General features: G+C 42.1%; 1 protein-coding gene across 7 annotated transcripts in view; it reads right to left on the reverse strand.

Moving 5' to 3' along the window:
* ZNF644 (zinc finger protein 644) overlaps positions 1-13,610 on the reverse strand; it is an 83,249-nt gene extending 69,639 nt beyond the window's left edge. For 2 of the 7 annotated variants that reach the window (XM_040998434.1, XM_040998435.1), the window contains exon 1: positions 13,388-13,444. The gene's annotated coding sequence lies outside the window, so the exon portion shown is untranslated. Of the gene's footprint in view, positions 1-12,663; positions 12,952-13,095 lie in introns of those variants that run through there. The other 5 variants (XM_040998432.1, XM_040998433.1, XM_040998430.1 and 2 more) reach the window with 5 other exon arrangements.
* Between the last annotated feature and the right edge of the window lie 3,424 nt (positions 13,611-17,034).

Genomic DNA, 17,034 nt, shown 5'->3' on the forward strand with positions numbered 1-17,034 from the left:
TATGAAGTAGGTAGGATCGAACTGGACTACAACACTTCACTTGGAAGACAGGACTGGAAATAGAACTGACCCAGCAATATGCATAAGCTGTCTGGGGTGATAGACTGTGCCAGACCCTGTACTGGCAAACTCACGCAGGAATCACGTTTGGGATCATCTCAGATGAAGTTTCTTTGGAGATCTCTCCAACTGAACTGCTGATCTCAGAACCCCAACCATCAAGAGACTGTCAGTCCATGGATTCTGAATAGGTTTCATTGCAATTGGAGCCGCGAGATTGGCAGCAATTCAGGACTGTTGAACTATCAAAACAGCTTGAGCAGGACCCTCAGAGCGCCTCACACTGGGGATCTGGGATGCGTGAGAGGCTGGGTGGGGCTGTTCCCTTTGTTTCTCCCCTGACCCCAGATACAGGGAAAAATGATAATATTAGTGTGGAAACTATAGTATTACCCACTTTCATCCTGTAGCCCTTGACCCTTTGTACCCTAATCAACTAAGTAATATTATTAAAAAAAAAAAAAAGGACACACAGGAAATACAGACTTACAACACATAAACTGAGTTATTAATCACAAAACATTCCCACAAGGATCCACTATGCCACAATTAGTCAAACAGCCATCCTGGATGCCAGCATCCCATTGAGTATCAGTTCATGTATCCACTGATCCCCAAGGCTTGGGAAAAGGAGATGTCACAAGCGCCTGCCATCTCATACAGAAGTCTACAGAAGCTTCCGTCTCCTGGCTTGGGACTGGCTTAATCCCAGCCATTGGGGTCATCTGGGAAGCAAACACACAGATGCAAGATACCTCTGCAACTCTCTCAAAAAATTCAATGAACCTTTAAAGTGGCAGGGGGGGACTTTCCACAACAAAAACTCCAAGACAATGTCTACTCTGGTGAAAACTATATTTAAACTAAATGTCTAAAATTAATACTACTCCTTCTACTACTACTACTACTACTCTCTCTGAAGAACAAAAGAGGAACAAATATTTCCAATTCAATGAAGTAAATATCTTAAGAAATCACAAGAAAATTACAGACAAATATACTTCATGAAATAATTCACACCAAAAAACACCCTCAACTTTCTTCCCCTGAAGATATACCATGTTGATTCTTCAGTCCTCCTATCCCAATCTAACCACTTATTCTTCAGACCTGCCTCTTCATCACTACCATCCTAAACTCCTGTTTCCTACTGGATCTTATTTCACGGACTCCTCATGCTGTTTTACTCCATCACTTGGACAGACCCTTTCAGTAGCTTCCTAAGTTACACTGCAAGTAAACCTCACATTTCTTACTGCTGGCCAACTCCCAACTTGAAAACTTGGTAGATAATAAAATGAAGAGTTCGGAAATAATTTTCTTCCAGAATTTCAATCTATTAGTCCATTATAGTATTTTCTATTACTTCCAATTCCTAATCCCTTTTATATGCTCCACTTCTGAAAGTTTTTATTTCTGGTGTCCAAAATTTTGCCATCATGTATCTTGATTTAGTTCTTTTCAAAAATCACTATTCTGGGCACTAAGGAAGCTCTTTCATTGTGGACATTTTACTTAACTGAAAGTAGACAGTTGGAAGACACAGAGGCCGATTCACTCCCCAGAGGTCCAAAATGGCTGGGGCTGGCCTAAACCTGAGACCAAAAGCTGTGGACTCGATCCAGGTCTTCCAAGTGGGTGAAGAGTTCATTTCTTGAGGCATCACCATCGTAGGTCTGCATCAGCAGGAAGCAAGAGTCTGAGATGAAGCAGGAAAGAAACCAACATCTTCCAACTTGGGATGCAGGCAGTTCAAGCACTAGGTTAGATGAGCATCTACTCTCTATTCTTCAATTATTCTTAATATTCTATCCATTTTATAATTCTTTCTCATGTGTGATAGTCAAGGTCTCCTATTTTCTCCTTTGATTCATCTCTGCAGTTTTATCTTACTTTGTGGGAGATACTCTATTTTCCAATCTTAAGAATTTAATTTCCAACTCCATTGTTCTTTAAATTTTCCATTTAATATTCCACATTCTAAATTTCTAAGAACTGTTCTGTGTTTTCTAAGCATTGCTGGTTTTATGGCCTCCTTTGTTTAGAAAATCTGCCATCAAATTAAAGCCCAGGACAAGATGACATCACTGCTGAAATCTATCAAATGCTTAATGAAGTAGTCCTTCTTAAATTTTTCCAACAAAAAAAGAAGGAACTCTTCCAGACGGATTCTATGGAATTAGAATTACACTTTAAAACCAAAACCAGACAAGGATTCAATAAAAATTGAAAGCTAATATGCTTGAGGAACACAGAGGCAAAATCCTCAACAGTCCTCCCAAAAAATCTAATTTAAAAAATTCCCATAGACATTTCTCAAATGAAGACAAACTGTCAACAAGAACAGAGAAAACCATTCAGCATCACTACTCCTCAAGGAAAGGCCAACCAAAAGCACCAGGAGCCATCATCTCACTCCAGTTGGACTGCTATCAGAAAGCAAAAGGCAACAAGAGTTGGCAAGGACAAGAAGGAACATGTGCAGTGTTGATGGAAACATAAGTTAGCAGAGCTATTGTGGAAAACAAAAAAATTAAAGCAGAGCTACCATGTGATCCAGCAGTTCCACTCCTGGGTACATACACAAAGGAAGTGAAGCCCACCTATGAAAGAGATGTCTGCACTCCCATGTTTATCAAGCACTATTCACAACAGCAAAGAAATGGAAATAACCTATATGTTTATCCAATGATGAATAAAGAAAATGTGATACACATATACACTGGACTGAGACTGACAAAAAAGATGAAATCTTGTCAACTGCAACATGGATGGAACTAAATGTAAGTGAAGCACAGAAAGACAAGCTCCATGATCTCACGCATTTGTGCAGTGTAAAGTAACAGGTCATCTCAAAAGAAGTTAAACACACAAGTTCATGGATGCAATCCAAGTTCCTCATGTGAGTAGCAGGGACACCAATATCTGAGCTGTCACCTGCTGCTTCCAAGCTGCTGCAATGGCAAGAACCTGGAATCAGGAGCTGCAGCTGGAAACCCAGACCAGACACTCAGATACTCTGACCCAAGATGATAGCTTCCTACATGCAAAGCAAATGCCCATCTCTTTAATTTTCTCATTAATATAATACTTGCACATATTAATGAGCATGCTATGAATATTTCAATACATATATACATGTACAGGAAATTACTTTTCTGCTTTTAGCCTGGTAGCTTCTCTTCCAGTTCTTTACATAATAACTGAACTATAAGTCATCCCTCTATGCTGTGGAACAGTAGCAGTATTTCTATCTAAATGTGTTTTAATTCCCTTAGCCAACCTCCCTCCCACTATGTTCCTCTCTCTACATTTCCCAGCCTCTAATATTCACTATTCTAAGATACATTTTTTTAAAGTTTCCAAATAAATATACTTCATAAAGCCTTTTATACTTCATAAAACCTACACTGACAAATGAGATTTTATTATCTCTCCAAGACAGTTATTAAAATTCTTGGAACAAGAGTATATTCAACAAACTTTCTGCAAATTTCAAAAGGCAATATTTATGTAAATAGTTATCATTAACCTCAAAAGTATTCATAATTAAACATTAATGAGAAAATTTTTTCATACCTATTTCTGTACAACTTACAAAAAAATTACTCATTCTTCAAAACCAGGTATGTATTTTGGAATGCAGAGAAACATTTTGATAATTATAAACATTTTATTTTATTATAAGTAACACACCAAAGGCTTCCACTAATCAATGCCAAGGAATAATAATGCTGCAACTATTAACTCCATTTGGAAAAAAATCCTGAAGAAAGCACTACAAGTAAAGATCATGAGCAACAATTTTGTTTCATTTCAGTACTCAGTTAACAGTCTCCTTTGAGTTTTTACTGAAACTTTTGTACAACTGTCCATAGGTGTCCATAACTCCTTCTATTTGAAAGATGCATACCGAGCCGTAGATTACCACCTCTATACCCACTATAGATATAGATAGATCTTACCAAGCAACCTGAACCCTCAAAGCTAACTTTCATAAGACCCTGCAGCTTCTATTAGAGAGGCTCCAAAAAACATCTATACAAGGAGGCGATCGAAGACCTCCTCCACCTACTTTTTGGCTATATGCCTGGAGAATACTGTAATGGCAGCCAGATAGCCATGTTATTATTGGTGGCAATTCAAATCTCTACATTATAACAAATTTCCAAGGCATAAAGTTAATCTCCAAAAGGTCACTAGTGCAAAGAAGCAACTCTGATACGAGCATTAACCATGCTGGAGAAAAACCAACAGGGCCATGGTACCAACCGTCATTTGCCTCCAAATGCCAAACAAGGACAGAAATGGAGGAAAGATTCAAACGTCAACTCCGAGTACCCGTAGAAAGGAGGACAAGCGCTGCAACAAAACTCATTTCTGCTGACACAGATCAGAATGGTGATTCTGTGAGGGAGAATAGGGAACACAAACACTTTTCAGTGTAGAAAATGTCTTCCCTCTAACAGTGACCTGGGTAGTAGTTACTGGGGTCTATTTATAATACAAAAGAAATCAGAGTTATGCTCAAAAGATTATACACTTTAATATTTAAAAACAAGCCACCAATAACAGCAAAACCTATAAACATTTTCTTAATTCTCATCCACTTCATTCAATCTCCAGCATATTGCTAATCTCAGAACACCAATACTCCCAAACTTGAAGTCTTTCCTCCTTTGAAGATCTATGAGACTTCATTCAGTACATTTCTTCTACCATCTTTCTTATTCTGTCATACAGTAATTCAACCATCAAGTGTTCATTAATGAGGTACCTTCCAATACACAATCCACCCACCTAAGAAACCAAATTTCCTATTTTGGACTGAAGCTACTCCAATATCTAGTTTCAAATTATATCTCTGGGCCTGGTGCCATGGCCTAGTGGCTAAAGTTCTTGCCTTGAATGGGCCAGGATCTCATACGGGTGCCAGTTCTAATCCAGGCAGCTCCGCTTCCCATCCAGCTCCCTGCCTGTGGCCTGGGAAAGCAGTTGAAGACGGCCCAAAGCCTTGGGACCCTGCACCCGCATGGGAGACTTGGAGGAAGTTCCTGGCTCCTGACTTCAGACAGGCACAGCACCAGCCGTTGCAGTCACTTAGGGAGTGAATCACTGGACGGAAGCTCTTCCTCCCTGTCTCTCCTCTATGTATATCTGACTTTCAAAAAATAAATAAATAAATAAATAAATCTTTAAAAAATTTTTATATCTCCCTTTCTGCTTGTTTTTATTTGAAAAAGAAAGAAGGGACAGATGGGGGAAAGGAGAGGGAGATCTATCTTCCACCTGCTAGTTCATTCCCCAAGTTTCCCCAGTGGCTGGGGACGAGAATGCCAAAGCTTGGCACTTCATCTGGGACTCCCCCTTTAGTGGCAGGCCATCTTTGGCAGCTTCCTAGGCTCTTTAGCAGGGAGCTGAAGCAAAAGTGGAGAAGATGGAACTAGAATTGCCTCTAAAATGCCCGCAATGAAGCACAGCAGCGTAAACTCTTGGGCTGCAACACTTGCCCTGGTATCTCCTGCTTTAATTCCCATCATTTCTTATAGCAATATTAGATCCAAGCATTCCCTTTTTGGCCATTCTTTAAGGTTCAGTTTCTACTTTATCCTTTCTCCATATCCCTGTAGAATCACATGTGGCTCCTGGGCACCTAAAGTTTATCCAGTTCAAATTGAGAATTAAGTTTGCAATACCACTGGATTTTGAAGATTTCAGTATGAAAAAAGAAAAACACTGCAATCATCTATACTATGGAATGACAGCATTAGCTAAGTGATATTTTGCTTCCTTTTCTGAAGTATGGCTTTAAAGGTTTTTTTTTTTTAAGATTTATTTATTTTTATTGGAAAGTCAGATATACAGAGGACAGACAAAGAGGAAGGTTTTCTGTCCAATGGTTTACTCCCCAAGCAGCCACAATGGTTGGAGCTGAGCCAATCCGAAGCCTGAAGTTTTTTCTACGTCTCCCACGCAGGTGCAGGGTTCCAAGGCTTTGGGCCGCCCTCGACTGCTTCCCAGGCCACAAGCAGGGAGCTGGATGGGAAGCGGGGCTGCCAGGTTTAGAAACTGTGCCCATATGGAATCTCGGGTGTATAAGGCGAGGATCTTAACCACTAGGCTACTGTTCCAGGCCTGGCTATAATGTATTAATTGGGGACAGAAATCATGGCATGGGATTAAGCTGTCACCTGCAGTGCAGACATTCCACATGCAAACCCCCACTGGAAGACTTGCCACTGCTCCACTTCCTGCTAATGTGTCTGAAAAGGGAGCAGAGGACAGCCCAAGCACTTAGGCTCTTGCACCCCAAGAGGCCCAGGGCTCCTGGCTCCTTCCACCTGGCCCAGCTCAGGCCTGAGGAGAGTAAACCAGCAAATGGAAGACCTCTCTCACTGGCTGTCTCTCTAGTTTAGTCTTTCAAACAAGATTCATATAATTTAAAGTTTTAACTGCATCTACAGCTTAACATATGGTCAGTGTTGGCCTACACAATCTTTATTTCCTCTGACCATTTTTAAAAATAAAAATTATGTACAGTTATAGTACATATACTGTAAAACAAATCAAAACAACTAGCAAACAGTTTTTTATGACAAGAACATCTAAAATATATTCTTAGAAATATATAATGCTAAATGGCAACTATGTCTCAGAAATTATCTTTTACTGTATGTCATCCTGGGCACTGGCACTATGGGGCAGTACGTTAAGCTGATTTGGTTAAGCTGATGCCTGAGTGTCAGTAACCCATACAGGTGCCAGTTTGTGTCCCTGCTGCTCCACGTCCATAAAGCTCTCTGCTGAGGACAGTAGGCAGAAGATGGCCCAATTCTCTGGGCCCCTGCCATTCACATGGAAACATACTGCTGGCTTTGGCCTCAGTGAGTGTTGGGTGTGAACCAGGGCACAGAAAATCAATGTAACTTTCAAGTAAACAAGCATGTTTTAAAAATGTGTCACCTTCCCAATGAGCTCAATATTAAGATATTTTTTCATAAATTAAATATATTAGGAATTAATGATAGTAACTAAGTGGGATGTTAAGTGTCCACATAATTTTGCTGCTTTTTTCAAAGTATGAAAACGGTAGTTACTTTAAGAAGGGTATAAATTTTATTCGTGTGTAATCTGAAGTTAAATGTCCCAACAGAAAGGAGACAGCATGATTAAACCCATAACCATCCTAATCCCACAAACTATCAATTCTAATTAAACTTGCTTTTTTCACTTTATACACTCAGTAATAAAGAGGAAAGCAGCCTCCATTTTGGCCAACATCACTGTATCAACACACAGCAGCCAAGACAAAGAGTCTTTATATGGTATGAATAGACAATATGGGTAATAAAACATCTCTTGAAAATGGGTAGGCAGAAAAAGTTATAATGTTAACTTTAAAAATCCAGAGATAATCTGAGAAATAAAACAAGGAAGTAAAAAACATGGACACACAGAGAGAAGACAGGAAGGCAAAACAAAGTCTCTTCTCTATCTACAACCTCCTGGCTGCTTCACTAGTCACTACCTGTGACACTGGAGTCTGTCTCTTCACATGTAAAATGAGATTACACGTGTTGCAGGGCTACTGTAAGGGGCAGAGAGCAGCTGCTTAACTGATCCCAGGGGCAGTTCCCTTCCCCTTAATATCAATGATCAAATAACAGTGATAAGATTATGGTGACTTTCTCCTCTCTTCAAATTGCTGAAAATACTTCCTAAATATAAATGAAACTTCTGACACTTTATAATGATACTTCTCCTTGCATGAACTTAAAAAATATGTCACTAGCATTACTCTACAATGTGTTCAAACGCTTAAAATGGGGGCTGGCATTGTGGTGCACTGGGTCAAGTCCCTGCCTGTGATGCTGGCATCCCTCAGGGCACTGGTTCAAGTTCTGGCTGCTCCACTTGGGATGCAGCTCCCTGCTAATGGCCTGGGAAAAACAGCACAAGAGGGCCAAGGGCCAGGACTCCACGTGGGAGTCCTGAATAAAAATACTGGATTCTACCTTCAGCCTGTCCCAGCCCTGGCCGTTGCGGTCATCTGGGGACTGAACCAGCAGATGAAAGATCTCTGTTTTGTGTGTTTCCCTCTCTGTCCAACTCTTTCAAATAAATAAATGTTAAAAGTCCTTAAAACAGATGTTTCTGGTAGGCCGAAGTAGGTGATAAAAAGAAAATTAAAGAAATGGAAACTTTAACACTCTACGAGCATAGACACATACAAACTGTGGTGAGAAAAAGAGCAGAAGGAACTGTCTGGGGCAATGCCCTGAGTCAAGACCACCTAAGGAAAAGATCACTCCCTCTCAACCACTCCTCATCCTCCTCTACGGCTTGGATGTGTGCTAATACAAATGTATGTAGCCTCTACCCTCATCCCTCTCATTAAGGTCACCATCACCATCAAACATTTAAATGAAATCAGGATGAAACAAAGAAAACCACAATTGGTCTCCGAAGGGCTGCACCAACTCATCGGTGCCCATGAGAGGGAATGCATTTCTAAACTTAACCTGATAATCGGTTTTGCTGCTACAGCTGCACATTATGATGCCCAATTCTCACTTTCTTCATAATACTGTCTTCACGGATATGGCTGAAAAAGGCATATTAGTGGAATATACAATTCTAAATTAGAGGGAAATTTCAAGTTAATCCAAAGAGTTCTTGGACAATGGTAATAGTATTGTTACTCTGTGTGCCAGAAAGCTAAAGTCTTTACATGAATTATGCAACATAACCTTAAACCTCTATGAAGATGGCATTAATATAAATCTATTTGCCTAGTGATCACACAGCTGAAATTGAACTCTTCTAGTGTTACTTCAGGTTTATACTTTTAAACATCCTATCTTGCTTCTTTACACATGCATAATTACAATGCAACTGTGATTCTGTGTGTATATATGTAAGTATGTGTGTATTTAAAAAATCTGTACACTAAAGTACTTATCTTGATAACTACATTTTCCACAAATTTTTTTTCAAGTTTTCTGAAAAACATTGTGCACGTGTATGTAAAATAGTGAGTCAGAGGTAACCAAAAGGTAATTAATTTCAACTTTGGCACAGATTTTATTCACTGTCAAATACCAGCCAAAAGAAAGGTGTGAATCTCTGCCATCAAAAACAATGATGTGAAGTACTCGATATATTTAACATCTTCTTCAAGAAGCTGATGACAAAGATTTGTACTAGGCGTGCAAGTAAAATAATAAACACCATGGACAAAGGGATTAAAAGACTATCACTTTTAAATATTAGGTTGGTAATAATTGATAGAATACAGGTGAATTGTAAAGTGCCTTAATCCCAACACATCATTAGCACCTTTAATTACAATCAACTGGTTGACTCACAATATACAAATATTTATGTTCTTAGAATTTGTAGAGACAATCTTTAAATCAACTAAATATATACAAAAAGAAGCTTAAAAAACAAAATCTGTTTCTGTCTAATCAACTTCAATGCTATCACAATCTCAAGGAGTAAACTTCCCAAGAATCCAAAACAGAGTAGGAAGGCTACAGTTCCCAGACAGCAGGAGGCGGCAGGGGGAGTGGAAAGGAAATCTCTTCAAAACATCTAACTCCAGTTCAGTCTCACTTCCCTCTCCCCAACCCAGGCCAGAAAAGCACGTATAGTATACTGCTGTTCCTTCTGTCGCAGCAGGACCCTCCTCCTCTTGAAAGTCTGTGTTTCTTCTCCTAAAAAGTTATACAGAACTCTGCTTTTTTTTGTCAATACCTCTCAACTGCTAAAGAATTTATCTCAAATTTAAAGGTAGAGAAACATACTATCTCCATTCACCACATAAGAGCCCTCAGTTAAGTCCAGGAAGAATAGTAACCCCACAGTTACAATAGTAACCCCACAGTTACTCAGGCAAACAACATAGAAGCAAAGAGTAGAGCAACCAAGGCATCACAGATAGAACTCTTCACCGAGACGAGACCTCTCCAGATTTCATGTCAGCCCTAATTGTTTCTTTCGGAGGAGGAAAAGGAGAAATACTTCAGCCAACCAGCAGAGTGAGCTAGTATCAGGTTCAGCTCCATTAACTCTCAAATCCCTCAATGGCTTCCCAAATCCCTGTAAATGGCTTCCAGTACCGAACAAAACTGAATTCAAAACATCACTTCTAGGACTGTTTTAGTCAATGTGGCACGTCATATTTTTATCAGCATTCACAGATTCTCATCTTTTATCGTAGATAAATAAGGGAAAAGCACCAAATCATCTGAATCCAGAGTATCGCAGTATCCACTCTTATTTTATAAGACTCACTGGAAAAAAAATCTGCTTAACTTCAAAAAAGGGATGGCTAAAACTAGTGTTCTACAAGATTACAGTTGATAATTCAACACGCCAATTTCAACATTTCCTGCAAACTAAGTATCAGACTGAGGAGCAGTCCTGAGAAAAACATTCCCATAGTAAGATCCACTCTTACCCTTCCAGTATCACAATATTCTTTAAAAGTCTAAATAAGTAATTAAATCTAAACACTGACAACATCCTGGGGAATGAAGGTGAACCTGAACGTTCTGTAACTTGGAGATATCACCATCATCTTGTGACTCTGCTTGAGGCTTTCCTTCCCCCTCCTGCTACTCATTAGTAACATCAAGACAGCCAAAACTCTCCTTGCAACCTGAATGACCAATGAAACCTGGAAAACGCTTAGCTTCCTACAAAATGACAAAGCTTCTCAAGTCTTACGAAATTCAACAAAAAAGCATCCTTAAATGACTCATGAAAGCGTTAAAACCTACAACAATTTAGCTATTTCCACTAAATGTGACATCCAAAGAAGCTGAACATCCCTGTGGGATTCACTATTCATGAGTGCACTACTTGCTCAATTTCGAAGACATCTTACACATCTGCCACTCAGGAGGAGTACTACATCTGTTTTAAATGGCAGTGGCCTGAGTGGCATGCGCACTCATCTAACCAAAACATCCTGACAAAGGCAGGCACTGACTCGTACCACTGTTTCCACCATCGATCTACTGCTCATGTTACTCAACATGCCATCAAGGAAATTACTTCGAATTTTCCAAGGAGTTTATCCAGTGCCTGGTGGTTGCTTTTTAATTTTTTAAATTTCTCAGCCAAGACAACTTGCAGAAAAATCTCAAAGTTCAAAAACTAAATTGCTGTATTTTGTATTATCTGATTTGTTTCACTGGAAATCACTTTAAAAATCAGGTCACTATACAGTGTAAAATAGTTATCTTAATTAACAAGTGCTCTCTGCAACACTCCTTTCATTTTTTAACCAAAATTGGTTGCAATATACAACAGTAATGAGGTAGAAGCTGAAACACGTCTTCCATCATACCATTAACAATCACTTCTCTTCCTGAAAATATTATGAAAGACAAGTAAGAGTAACTGCTTTCTGAGATCCTTTCCATTGTAAAACTGATCAAGGAATAACACTTTGCCAGTATCCATATACCAGACACCAGAGAGGGCTCTATTAGGAGGGAGAAAAAAAAACTTAAAAGGAAACGTTTCTGAGAAGAAACAAGAAAATTCACTGTTTTAAGTAATGGTGAAAAGTTCAAATTTCAATTTGAAAAGAGACTTGACAAACTTAAGAGTGCTCTCAATGTATTTAAACACCCCCTCAAGTAATTTTGTTGCTAATAGCAAAAATAAATAAATAAATAAATAAATAAATAAATAAATAAAAGGCTATTTGAAATGTTGTGCTTCCCACTAATAGTTAATGCCAACATAAAATATGCTTGGTGTGCTGTAACTTTTAGATTGCTGGAAATCCAAAAACGCAAATCGTCGTGATTTCACCAGTCAATCAGATATAATTGCATCAGTACTAAGGCAAACCTTCACGCTTCACCAATTAAACTGATTCCTTTCCCAACCCACATTGCTGCCATCAAGTTCCTTGAATACTTCTCACACATGGAACTGCAGATATAGAGAACTGGCTTCCTTTCTTTGCAGAACTTAAATTGTCTTTTTTTTTTTTAAATGCTTTCTTCTTGTTGAAACCAAAAAAGTTTAAGTAAACTACTGCAGGGAGGGAATGCAGGATTAAGGCAAATCTAATCTATCATCGAGATGCCACAGGCTTGGCCTTAGTCAGGACTGGCCCAAACAGATGGACGGTGTTTTCCTTATTCCCGTTGAAATTACCAACTTGCAAATAACACAGGACTTTCACCTCAAGCCTCTAATTGTGTGGATCCCCGGGTTGAGTACAATGATCACACCAAAATCACAAGCCTAAACAGAAAAGTTTTACAGCCACTCTAAGTAAAAATCACTTCAGCAGTTTAAGAAAACTTTTCCACCTATGTGGCTAACCCACGGATGGGTCCCCAACACGAGAGTCTGCGGAAGTCTCCCGACGAGCAACCTAAGTTTGCAAGTACTGAGAAGGGTCGGGCACAACTCATCTTCAGGTTCACGGGAGAAGTGGAGCACACCTGCTCTTTTCCGGCAGGCATGAAGCAACCAGGGACACAAAGGCCAGGGAATCAGACCTGGAGAGGCAAAAAAGCTTTATCTGGACACCCACCGAGCCCCTGGCACCCGACACTAGGAACGATTTACCTCTTGCAGTCAGTTCCCCGGCACCTAGTGGCGTGAGATCTTGCAGAAGACTCGGGGGGAGGGGAAAGGAGGGCTCTGCGGTCCAGTCCCAAACCATCGGGGAGAGGTGTACACAGTCAAACCCGAGCCGGCGCTTCCGACCAGGACCCAGCAGCCGGGAAGACAGGGGCTGCTCACTGCCCTGGGACCGCCCCGTTACTCAGTACATCGCAATGGCGACCGCCAGGCTCCCCGAGCCGCCTGATCTCGGCCCCTTCCCCCTACCGCTCACTGGCTGCTCGGCTTCATGTGACTAAACAAAACCCCCAAGTCTAGTGCCCAACTCGGCCCCTTTGTGTCCGCTACCGGATCCTCCGACGCAGCGGCGGAAAAGCCTCCCGCAGCCCCCCGCCTCCCGCCGAGTCCCGCCCCGCGGCGGCGGCCGCCGCTCACCTCAGGCTCCGCGGCCCCCGCGGCCGCCGCCTCCCCGAACCCAGGGCCCGGGCTCCTTGTGTAGCACCAACTCCGCCTCCTCGGCCGCCGCCGCCATCTTAGCCTGTGCGGCAAAATGCGTCCTTTTGGATGGTCGGGACCCAGCCTAGGGCGTAGCTCTCCGGGCGCGAGCGCCGGAGGCCGGGTCCCCCCAAGTTCTTCCGCCACCCACAGTCTCGCCGCCGCCACAGCCCAGAGGCCCGAAACCCACTCCGGGCCCAGCGAACCCGACCAAATAACCCCTGAAACTCACAGTTTGGTGCCGTGTGCGTCAAACCGGGGCGACGTTGGGAGCGCGCGGCGTCCCCGCGTCACACGCCGCTCTGTACGCTACTCGGCTCCAACGGCCCCCCTCCGCTCCCCGCTTTTCGCCTCCGGCCCCGGTTCCCACGGCGCAGGCGCGCTGCTTTCCCGCCTCGGCCGGGCTGCGGGCCGCGGGGGTGGCCAGCCAGGAGCTGCTGGGCAGCTTGGCGCTGCTGGAGCGTCTGGGCCAGCTGGGCAAACGGGGGCAGCAGAAACAGTGCACCACTGTTCCCGGGTGCCAGAAACCAAACAAGGTCACCTCCCCCAGCGCTGACCTAATCGCTCCCAAGGAGGTTCCCGCCCCAAAGTAGGCACGCTCCAAATATGGTGGTGCCCAAACTCTGTGAGACCCAAACACAAGGCATGCCTAGGCCCTTTAAGGTGGAACAGGCCCGTGGCTGATTTCCATGCTCACTAGCAAGCCAAAATCCATGGCCGTTTCCTGCTCTTGAGGACAACGGTTACAGAACGCAACGTTTACCACGCACAGCTGTGGAGTAACAAGTGGAGAGGCTTTTAGGTTTAAGGAACCTGAAGGCCAGACAAAGGGTCAAGTGGAGCATCTCCAATCTCAGGCTGGCCTACCCTAAAAGATGCCCTGGTTTGGTCCAGTGGACTCCTTAAGGATGCTTTTCCCCATACTTCTCTAAAAGTTCTGTAAGATTCACCTGGCTTGTGGATTAACCCTTCAAAGAGTCAGTCTGTTCCCAGAGGGTTCTGCAACGCTGCCTTTTAACGAACGTTTCCTTTTAGCGAGCGTTCATCACAAGATTCTGGCCTAGAAACACCGATCAGGGATTTTCCCTTTGAACTGAGTAGCTAACACGTTCAAGATGAGGCCAAGTCCTGTGAGTAATAAACTACTTGCCCTCTCTGAACTTCAGTTTTCTTTTTTAGATTTATTTATTTTTATTGGAAAGTCAAATATACAGAAAGGAGGAGAGACAGAGAGCAAGATCTTCCGTCCGATGATTCACTCCCCAAATGACTGATGTATCACTCCCCAAGTGACCACCGCAATGGCTGGAACTGAGCCTATCCAAAGCCAAGAGCCAGGAGTATCTTCCGGGTCTCCCACGCTGGTGCAGGGTCCTAAGGTTTTGGACCATCCTGGACTGCTTTCCCAGGCCACAAGCAGAGAGCTGGAAGGGAAGCGGGGCTGCTGGGATTAGAACCGGCCCCATATGGGATCCTGGCGTGTTCAAGGTGAGGACTTTAACCACTAGGCTATCTTACTGGGTCTGTGAACTTCAGTTTTCTCACTTAAAAATGGGGGTGAGGAGGGGAGCTTTTACTAGTTAAGCAACTTATAAGCTGTGTTCCTCCAAACACTTGCTATGGGCATTCAGAGGAATATGCCATGATTGTGTCTTTCAGATAAATAAACAATAAACATTTTTAAATATCACATGCTATGGAAATTCCAGCAAAATAAAAGCCGTTGCCAACACCACCAACAACAAATGTGTTGTGAATGTTCATCACTGGCAGATCAGGGTTTTAGGTTTAAGGAACCTGAAGGCCAGACTAAGGTTCTGTCTACAAGCAGCTAGAACCACCAAGAACTTAGCCGTGACCAGGATTGTCTCAATCAATGAGGCTTCCACCGATGCTAGAGCTTGACAGCTGAGCTATATGCTACCATAAAAGCAGTAGAGGTAAAAATAATAGCGTACTTTAAAAAATTGAGAGAAGAAAGTTCTCAGCAACTGGTTCAAATGCCCAAGTTTGGGGGGCTGGGGAGAGCAGCACCGAGAGTCCACCAAAGTCAACACCATAAACTAACTCCCAAGATCTCCCAGAGTGCCAGGAACCCAATCCCACGAGCCATGCTCTCAGCTTCCTGGCTTCTGCACTAGCAGGAAGCAGGTATTAGTGGTTGTAACCAGGCGGATGAACAGAGGCGCGCTCACCTGAGATGCAGGCGTCTTAGGGCTAGGCTAAATGCCTTCCTCGGTAGTAGCAATTCTGAACGCAGAAGTAGGCTGAGTCAATGAAACTCCTTATAAGCAAAATAGATCTCAGAAACTCCCTACAAGTGGGAGAAAATATAAGAACAGAAACCTGGAATAAAGTGATGCAATATGGGAAAAAAAATGTAGGCAATTGGAAAAGCTCGAGGATAAATATATAATTTAATGCCAGTGCTTGAGGACATTAAGAAAAAATTGCTATTGGGGCCTGGCGCGGTGGCCTAGCGGCTAAAGTCCTTGCCTTGAACACACTGGGATCCCATATGGGCGCCGGTTCTAATCCCGGCTGCACCACTTCCCATCCAGCTCCCTGCTTGTGGCCTGGGAAAGCAGTCCAGGATGGCCCAAAGCCTTGGGACCCTGCACCCGTGTGGGATACCCGGAAGAAGTCCCTGGCTCCTGGCTTCGGATGGGCACAGCATCGGCCATTGCGCTCACTTGAGGAATGAATCATCGGACAGAAGATCTTCCTCTGTTTCTCTCCTCCTTTCTGTATATCTGACTTTTCAATAAATAAATAAATCTTAAAAAAAAGAAGAAAAGAAAAAATTGCTACTCAGAATGAAAAACCAAAATGTAGAAGATAGTTTAATCCTAATAGCACATCTATTCATTGAGTAAAACGATGCTCAATAAAATCCTGCTATAATGAATACATCTGGTGGAAAATCTTAGAAGGAAGCAAAGAGGAAAGGAAGAATAAAGCAGGAGTGGAGAGGAAGGAAAAGCAAGACCAGGTTGAAATCTGACACTATCAACACAGTTTAATAAATCATTATTCTAGTGAATAAAATAGCACAATAAAAGAAAGTAAGCAGTGGCCTCAAATGACTTACTCAAAAAGAAAATTCAATTCACTGTCAGATAAAAATAGATAATTCTCTTCATTCCAACACTTCTGAATTCCAGGCATTAAAAAAAAAAGATGAAATATTGATTACTTTCCTGGGAATAAAGTCGAAACAAGTATTGGATTTTGCTTGAGATTACACTAGTTCTGGATCCACTTCTGAGTGTCAAACTGAAAAGCAAGGCACTCTTACGCAACTGCAAATAGTTCAGTGTGTTTGTTCACTGGATTGGGATTAGGCAGGGGGTTGTTTAGAGTAAACAGGTGAAGAAGTAAACAGAAAACAAGGTTGTATTTGTTTGCCCTCCGCTGACCCCAGTGCACAGCCTTACATAGAACAGGTACACAATCAGTTATCTTCAGTTCAGCCAACTCACTGATCACGGGCTCTGTGCAAGTCACCGTACTGCACCCTGTGAGAAGACAGTTAACGCAGCTCCCTGTAGATGGTGACGATGTTAGATAAATGAGGAGATTTTAGCGCTCAGTGAAAGAACTAGATCAAAAGATACAGTCAGCACTCAATCTAACAGAGAATGGGGAAGATGAAGAAATAAATATTTTAAAACCATAGTTAGAAAAAATTGCATAAAATTGGTACAAAATCAGTTTGACATGCACATAGCTAGGGAAAATGATAGCTAATTAGCAACATGTTTACTAACCTATTCATCTGTATATCATAAGTCAGTAACACTGTGAGAGTATATGGAGCTTCTTACAGGACACAGACAGGTAGGAAAAAAACTGTTGTCCACAAAACTTTAGATTAAA

The sequence above is a fragment of the Ochotona curzoniae genome, unplaced genomic scaffold, assembly GCF_017591425.1.
Source record: "Ochotona curzoniae isolate NIBS_2020 unplaced genomic scaffold, NIBS_Ocur_1.0 scaffold_1037, whole genome shotgun sequence".
Taxonomy (NCBI): Eukaryota; Metazoa; Chordata; class Mammalia; order Lagomorpha; family Ochotonidae; genus Ochotona; species Ochotona curzoniae.